This window comes from Castor canadensis, chromosome 11 (assembly GCF_047511655.1).
Source record: "Castor canadensis chromosome 11, mCasCan1.hap1v2, whole genome shotgun sequence".
Taxonomy (NCBI): Eukaryota; Metazoa; Chordata; class Mammalia; order Rodentia; family Castoridae; genus Castor; species Castor canadensis.
Window position 1 is genome coordinate 49,318,916 of NC_133396.1, and position 8,478 is coordinate 49,327,393.

The following is an 8,478-nucleotide window of genomic DNA, read 5'->3' on the forward strand; positions in this document are numbered from 1 at the left end:
CCTGGGCACAGCAGAGTGAAGAAACTAGAAGTGGCCACAGGCAGCACCGCGCTCTGGGATGGATACGCCCCCTGGGAAACCGCGAGGGGGTGGCCTCAGTTCCCCCAAATCCAGCCAGTGGGGAAGCAGGAGAACCTCCCAGAACCCGAGGCCACCACCAAAGAAGACTTTCCTGTGAGCCCATTCAGAATACATGACATGTGCACAGATCAAGGCACGGACATTCGCAATGGCCTCTGCTCCCGTCTGAAGCCCCTAGGCGCTCCCCAACCCTGCTGCTTCTTCCAAAGGGTCTCTGTTTCTCCGCCCAGCTTCCCCCAGAACACTTAGCAGACCTGAGCGCCTGGGAGGGGACCCCCATCCCAGAACCCCTGCGGGCTTCTCAAGGCCGACTTTTAAAAAGCAAAAACGAGCCGCTGGAATTGTAGGCTGGCTGGCTGGTGGAGAACCATTTCCAGAATATTTTTACTCCATTAAAGCACAGGAGGTAGGAAAGAGAAACGACTCTAAGGATCCGCAGATCTCGGGCGGGGGCATTTTCGGGACTCGCTCGTAAAGCCAGCGAGATCTCTCCAGACCCCACCTTGATCGCAGGGTCTCAGAAAAGGTCACGCCTAGAATCGAAGCCGCGCGCCAAAGTGGCTCCGCCTGCTCTTTTCCGAGCCCCCTCGTACAAACCGGCCAGAGGGGGGCCGAAGGCTCGTCAAAGTTTCCCGGAGCGCCCCCCGGGACGAAGGTTAGCCAGGAGCAAAGTTCTCTGGTGGCGGTAGCCCGAAACATGGCAGGGGAAGAAAAGCTCGCAGTCAGCATTTCCTCCGATGGTTCAACAAGGGAGGAAAAAAATGAAAAGGAGAGCAAGAAGAAACCCTCCAGCCCCACCTTCCCTGTTGCTGCACCACCCTCCTGGTCACTCCCGGCCGTGAGGCGGCCTGCGGGGAGCTGGGGACGGGTCCCCGGCGGCCGTGCACTTACCTCGGTCAGTGGCCGGGGCGCGGCGCGCTCCACGTCCTCCGAGCTCCGGGCGGCCGTTCCTGGCCCCGGCAGCCGCTGCGCTGGCTGCATTGCCAACGCCGCCGCCTCAGGGCAGCCCCCGGGGGTTCTGCATGCCTGGGGGCGCCTCGGTACCGAGTGCGGGTCGCCACAGTCCAGCCACGGGTCGGGGGCGCGCGCCTGGACGGCGCCCCCGGCCGCGGGGCGCTCAATCCGGCTGGCGCGGCTGGCGTCCGTCCCTCAGTCCCTCTGTGAGCGCTGCCGGCCCACCCCCTCCCCCGCCGCTGTTATCTGATCCCGGGCTGGGCCCGACGAGCTCCCCTAAGCCCGGGTGCTCGGCACCTCCCCGCGGGCTTCGGCCGCGCCAGACCTCCTCCCCCGGCGACCGTTCCCAGGAAGGCGGTGACGGCGGCAGCAGCGGCGTGGCCCGGAGAAGACGGGGAGCGAGGAATGGAGGGCGAGGAGGCGGCGGGAGGCAGAAGCTCGGCGCGCACCCAGCTCGGCGCCCCGCTGCCACCGTTGCCCAGCTCGGCAACTCCTCTAACTCTCCGCCGAGAGCACGCCCGCCCCGTGCCGCGGCGCTGCTACCCCCGCCCACCACGGCTCTGGCCCGGCCCGGCGCCCCTTCCTAGCCCCGGGCCGCCCCCCCGCCCCCCCACACACACACGCTGCCAGTCACTTGCGCACTGGGACGCACGCGCGCGCGCACACACACACAGACACACACACACACACACACACATCCTCCCGGGGACACGCGCGCACTCACAGGTGCATGGCGAGCATACAGTCAGGCATGCACACACAAACAAGAGAATCTTGGACAGGCGTGCACAGCCGGATACAAAGCTCAGGCATAACATCCACACATGCAAAATACGTATCCTGACAAGTATGATGGTCGCAGATCAAAGGTGCATACACACTCATACTTGCACATGCAGGATAGTATCTGCACGTGTGCACACATGCTCTCATCTAAGCTAGTGCATTCCCACGGAATCCTTTCCCCTTGCACACCAAGTACACATACTCATGCATAAGCACCCCATCCCCTTTTAATAGCCTATCTCTCCTCCCCATGTTGTGCTGTTTGGCTACTCCATCTCCAGCTTTCTCCACCTCTCCCTGCCCTCTCTCTGCTAACTTAATTCCCATGTGACACCCCCTCCTCTCGCCCACCCCTATCTCCAAGACTCAGGCTTCCTCCCCAGCCTGTCTCCAGGCGCCCAGCCCTCCCAGCCTCCTGGGGCCTATTGTGTAGGCCTTAAATTTCTGACCTCCCGCAGGGCCTGGGCCTTTTATCCTGACAGATGATCAGTCCGGCTGGGCCCAGGGAAACCCCATTTTATCACTGACCTAACCCCAGGCTCAGCCCCAGGGCCACAAAATTGGACCAAGGAGGCAAGTCTATGCTCAGAGCATGAACGTCAAAGGGCTCCCCAACCCCTCAGCCTCCAGCTTCCCCTGTAATATGAAATATAATTATGTGTCTGCAGGGCGGGGAGAATGGCTGCAGGAGTCTAGCCAAAGAGGAAAGCTTTCTGACTGCCCAGATGCCCAGGTCTCTGGCAGCTCAGCCAAAGCTCTGAGGTCCCCACCAGCTCCATCTCAGGTAGGCTGGCTCCTCATCCTTAGCCCCAGGTTCCCCAAAGCTCCCTGATGTCAGGTTGTGCGAGGTTCAAGTCCCACTTCTTCTACTGGAGACAAGTCACTTCAGCACTCAGTTCCTCAGTTTTCCTGTAGTCAAATGGAGATCGTGAGAATCCCTGCCTTGTGGAGCCACAATGAAGGTTAAATTAGATGAGTATACCTAAGGTGCTTAGCATAGCTCCAAGCCAGTAAAACAACTGTAGCTTTTTGGATAATCAGTGTGTGCTGGGCTAGAGTTATTTCTATCACTAGGACTCTGGATAGGTACACATATTGCCCATCTAACCAATATAGAAAGTTAAGCACAGAGAGGAGCAATCTTCACAGAGGTGTAGAGTGGTAGAAAGTCAGGACTCAAAACCAGATGTGTTCGATCTACCATTTGATCCAGTAATACCACTCTTGGGGATATACCCAAAAGACTGTGACACAGGTTACTCCAGAGGCACCTGCACACCCATGTTTATTGCGGCACTATTCACAATAGCCAAGTTATGGAAACAGCCAAGATGCCCCACCACTGACGAATGGATTAAGAAAATGTGGTATCTATACACAATGGAATTCTATGCAGCCATGAAGAAGAACGAAATGTTATCATTCGCTGGTAAATGGATGGAATTGGAGAACATCATTCTGAGTGAGGTTAGCCTGGCCCAAAAGACCAAAAATCGTATGTTCTCCCTCATATGTGGACATTAGATCAAGGGCAAACACAACAAGGGGATTGGACTATGAGCACATGATAAAAGCAAGAGCACACAAGGAAGGGGTGAGGATACGTAAGACACCTAAAAAACTAGCTAGCATTTGTTGCCCTTAACGCAGAGAAACTAAAGCAGATACCTTAAAAGCAACTGAGGCCAATAGGAAAAGGGGAACAGGTACTAGAGAAAAGTTTAGATCAAAAGAATTAACCTAGAAGGTAACACCCACGCACAGGAAATCAATGTGAGTCAATGCCCTGTATAGCTATCCTTATCTCAACCAGCAAATACCCTTGTTCCTTCATATTATTGCTTATGCTCTCTCTACAACAAAATTAGAAATAAGGGCAAAATAGTTTCTGCTGGGTATTGAGTGGGGGGAGAGGGAGGGGGCAGAGTGGGTGGTAAGGGAGGGGGTGGGGGCAGGGGGGAGAAATGAACCAAGTCTTGTATGCACATATGAATAATAAAAGAAAAAGGAAAAAAAAAAAAAAAACCAGATGTGTCTCCAAGATGAGCTCCCTGCCTCCCTGCCTGGCTACCACTCAGGACTACAGTAAAGAGGAAAGGGGTAACCCAGGGACTTCATTCCCATGCCTCCATGCCTGCCCTGGTCAGGCACACTATGTCCTGGTTTCCTTCTGCTCCTAGGAGACTAGACTCTCAAGGGACCAAAAGCTCTCAGCAAATTTTTCCTCCATCTCCCTCCAAGTGACCAAGAAGGGAAATGACTCAGCTCCCACCCTCTCCTGCCTGGGTACCCAGAAGCCAAAGGCAGAGGTGAGGGAACGGCTCTGTAGCCACTCTTCCCCTAAGAGATTACTCAGCCATCCCAGGAGGAGCAGGCTGAAGTCACCCCTCCAGGGAGGCCCCACCTGGATGCCCAAAGGAGCCTGAGGATAGGGTACAAGAAAATGGGCAGAACACCCCAGGGCTCCTCCAGGTCGGTCCCTGACAGCTCCTAGGACAAGGGAATAATCCCAGGCACCCTCAAGCCTGGAGCCCCCATACACATACATAGAGCCCTCACCCAGCTGCTCATCTGGCAAGGGCCTAGGTGGTCCATGGGAGGCTAGGGGTCTTCTCCCTCCCTTCCATCATGAGACCCATTTCACAGAAAGAGCAAGTGTCTTGCCCAAGGTCACCCAGCTAAAAAGTGATCCTGAATGCCCCGGCTACTGTCCCCACACAAAAAAAAGTAATGAAGGCTTCGCACCCCACCCTCTGGACCCACTTGCAGAGCAGGAGTTCTACTCTTAATCATAATCACACCCCAGTAGGGGCTGTCATAGGCCCTGGATGCACAGTCCTCTGTGAGGTCCTGAGTCACAGCTTCCCTATATTCTAGAAGCAGGAACTAAAGGGCAGGCGTGGTAGGCAGGTCTCTCTAACCAACTCAAACAATTGTCTCAGGGCTCCCCACATGTGCATAGGGCCTCATGTGTTCCCCCCACAGGGGCAGAGACATCCCACATCCCACCAATGCCTAGGTGAAAATATTCCTGTGTAGGTCAGTAGATCCCAGCAGACCCAGCCTCAGCACCTCTGTCCCCAGCAGAGGGACCTTGGATGCCTCCCAGGTCGTTCCCAGTTCCTCCTCTAGAAAATGGGTAATAACAGCCAGCCAAGAAAGTGAGAACCAAGGAGAGGAAAGCAAGTCACATTCCTGATGCCTGAGGGGTAAGGTTTCCCCACTCTTAATCTGAAATTCTCTTTCTTTCCAGTCTACGGACCTGAACATCCTCAGAGCCACAGGCTGGGGAGGCCAGGAGGAGCCCTCTGCCCATTTGGAATCCCTCCTTTGAGTACAGCAAGCCCACAAAGCTGCCAAGGAAGAATGCTCTGAAGGCTGGCATTTCCCTTGTGCAACAAGCTCAGAGCATTGGCCTCTCTACACAGCTGCCACTCTTATAACAGTCACATTTTAATACGTCGATGCATTGGTTTTTAGCCATAAACTAATCATCAGCTGAGATACAGAAAACAGACGGCCCCTCCCTGGTATCTCTTTGTCCCAGGCAGCTGCTGCTAGTGCTTCCTAGGAACAACAACTCCTTCTCCAGGAGTCCTGCTGGGATTTTTCCTACCCACCATAGACCTTGGCCCAGACTCTTCCCTCAGGGCCTCTCCAGGTGGGTCCCAGAGCAAGAGACTATCAAAATGGGATTGGGCATGACAAAGTCTTCCAGGCTCTGGATCAGCTACACTCAGGACACCCACCCCCTTGGGCCTCTCCCTTGCAGACACACTGGTTGACCATCCAGGCCTGCCACCAGCTTCATCGTGTCTCCGGTCCTCAGCAACTGTTGACTCCTCTGTCAGAAATGCTGTCTCCCAAATGCTTCTCTGGCAGGACAGCTCAGATGGCTCCCCTGGGAGAGGCCTGGCTACCACCAGGACTCACCTCCCCTTCCCTGCTTTTCCTTTTCCCCAAGGTGTGTGACCTATCCCACTGGCGTGTCAGCACCCTCTGTCCCTGTTCACAGCCCAGGGCTGGCACACTATGTGTGTGTGGATATGTCTGCAGGATGGAATTGACAGACACACAATGGGGAGTTCCAACCATGAATGAATCCTTCTCTGCATGGTATCACAGCCACACCTACAAGGTCACAGAACCACACTGCCCTTGACTCCATGCGTATGATCATGTGGACATCTGGCCCGGTAAGCAGGTGGCCAGTGTTCAAGGCTCACACTGCCTCTCACCCCCGCCCCTTAAGATGTCAGAGAGACCTGTGCATACTGGTTCCAGGATATGCATTTTTGGTGGGAGCCCAGGGCAGGAAGCCAAGAGACACAGAGTTGCATTCCACCTGACCCACATCCACTGTGGGGTGGGTCAGTGCAGTGGAAAGAGGCTCCATTGCTAGAACAGTGAGCCACAGAGCAGAGCCAAAGCCCCAGAGTTTTGCCCTTAACCTGGTCTCTTTCCTCAGCACCATTTGTCCCCAGGCGCTCTTTGATGACAATAGCCAAAACAATGATGGTGATAATGGTCAATGCCAGCTGTGCACTTGGCGCCCACCAGGTAACATGTGCTGGGGTTAAATGCCCACCCATCTCCACCACAGGTGATAGGCAGGTAGATACCACCCAAGTTAGCAGATGGAGAAATGATTCTGAAACAGGTGAAAGTGATTGCCCAGGGAGAAGGGCTCTGCTCTCAGGGGTACTATGGGGGATGGCTGGGACCTGGAATGAGAGACAAGCACACATGCCCCTCCCTTGCCCAGGGCCCACAAGACCCAACTGACCCTGGAGCATTGATTTGAGGCAGGCAGAACTTCAGGAATGATAGCAGCTATGGAAACAGGACACTGAGTTCCCCTTCTCCCCTCCTGCTCCATCAGGAAGCAAGCATTGATCAGCTCCAGGAGCTGGCGGCTGACTGGTTTCCCTGTGCAGGGCTGTGACACTCAGCAGTTGGTGGGGAGGGGAGGGCGACAATGACACTCCTTCACAGCTCCCCTGGAGCTGCATCTGTGACAAGGATGCATTTAAAATGGTCAGGAGGGCAGTAGCCAGGGGCCAGGCTAAAGGCCAGGATTTCCCATGATATTCCACCTGCATCTTATGAGCATCAGGGTGCCTGGGTTGCAGGGTTTTTATCCAGACTATGCAACTCCATGAGGCTTCACTAATCCAGGTGACAAAAATCCTGTTTTTGTTTAGACCTCTCTTCTGAGAAGCTTATTCTTGGAGGTCTATCCGACTCTCCACAGAGTGTTTCCTGTGGCCCTGGACCATCCCAGGGCACAGGGATGGGAGGTAAGTCAGGCCTGGTGGGTGAACATTACAGTGATTGGTGAGGCGTAGACATGTGATCGCAGACAATCAATGAGAATCTGCCCTAGGACTTTTGTTTGATCTGTGGGAAAAGAAGGGGCTCTACTGCCCAGGGTTGCTCCCTGGTAGTAAGGAGCTGCTGGGGACCCTCTGCCCCAATGGAGTGAGTACACCTGAGATGACATGCACCCCAAGGAAAACAGAGCTGAGGTACTAAGGGAGTCAGGATTCTAGACAGGTCTTTTGAGCCCATTAGATGCACCCCTGGAGCCAAAACAAATCCCAGTTCTAATTTGAGAAAGAGGTTGCTGGTGGAGACAGTAAAGGTAAAAAGACCAGGAAGGCCACCAAAACGTCCCTCAAGCTTTCTCACACTCTCTTTCCTCCTCTGAAACAGGCTGGAGAGAGCCTTGCCTGGCAGATCCACGAGGGGATCACAGACATGGTACATTGCAAGGGCGTTCGCTCCCTCCCTTCCTTTTTACTCTCTTCCTCTAAAGGGACAGAGCTTCCAGGAAGGCGGACAAGGCCTTCAGGCCCCAGGAGGACAGGAATAAAGGGCAATAAAGGGAGGGCGGGAAGTGGCTTCATCTCTCAGAGTTAAAAATAGCTTCCCCAAGGAGGCCTCCCGCTGGGGTAATCCGGCCAATTACCCAGCCCCTCCACCCTGGTGGGCACTGCCTGCCTCCTCCCTGCCATCCCCCAGCGTGGTCCTCACACAGGGCCGTCACTCCAGAGACAGAAGCCTCTGCCCCAATGCCAGCCAAGCCCCAGACCAGCCCTTGGCCCTCCTTTCTCAGCAGGGGACCCAGCTCCAGCCCTAGGCTTCAGGCAACTCACAGAGCCTGACTGAAATAGAAAAAGGTCCTGTGAGTCCTGACATCAAGAGTGAATTGTCCAAAATATACTGCCCTCCCCCAGAAAAGAATCGAGAGGCAAATTAGGGACTGCTGTGACCCTGTTTATGTTAAGGAAAACTACAAATATATTTCCATTAGCAAATGGAAAAACTAGGAGTTCGGAGATGAAACTCTTGGTGAAGATGTCCTTCTGGGAGGGGATCTTGTCCTCATCCACTTCTGTGTCTAGACCTGCCTCAGGGCCCTGGACTCAGGGAGCCCTACTTTGCTGGCAAGTGAGAGACCTCACCAGGGCTCATGGGCCTGGCTCAGTTAAGAAGGACTTAGGCATTGTGGCTACATCCTACAGTTGTGGGACTCTTTTGTTTGAATTTGGTACAGAAAGCATTTATTGCTTCAGCAATTTTTTAAAGCCAAATGATTCTGTAAGTGGAATAAAACCTGATGATCAGCTGATGGGATTAGGCAAGGCTTCCTGG

The 8,478-nt window shown here is 54.5% G+C and overlaps 1 protein-coding gene across 1 annotated transcript in view; it reads right to left on the bottom strand.

Moving 5' to 3' along the window:
* Positions 1–1,587, bottom strand: part of Kcnj12 (potassium inwardly rectifying channel subfamily J member 12) — a 46,217-nt gene extending 44,630 nt beyond the window's left edge. Inside the window, exon 1 of the mRNA XM_020172422.2 lies at positions 973–1,587. The gene's annotated coding sequence lies outside the window, so the exon portion shown is untranslated. The remainder of the gene's footprint in view (positions 1–972) is intronic.
* Between the last annotated feature and the right edge of the window lie 6,891 nt (positions 1,588–8,478).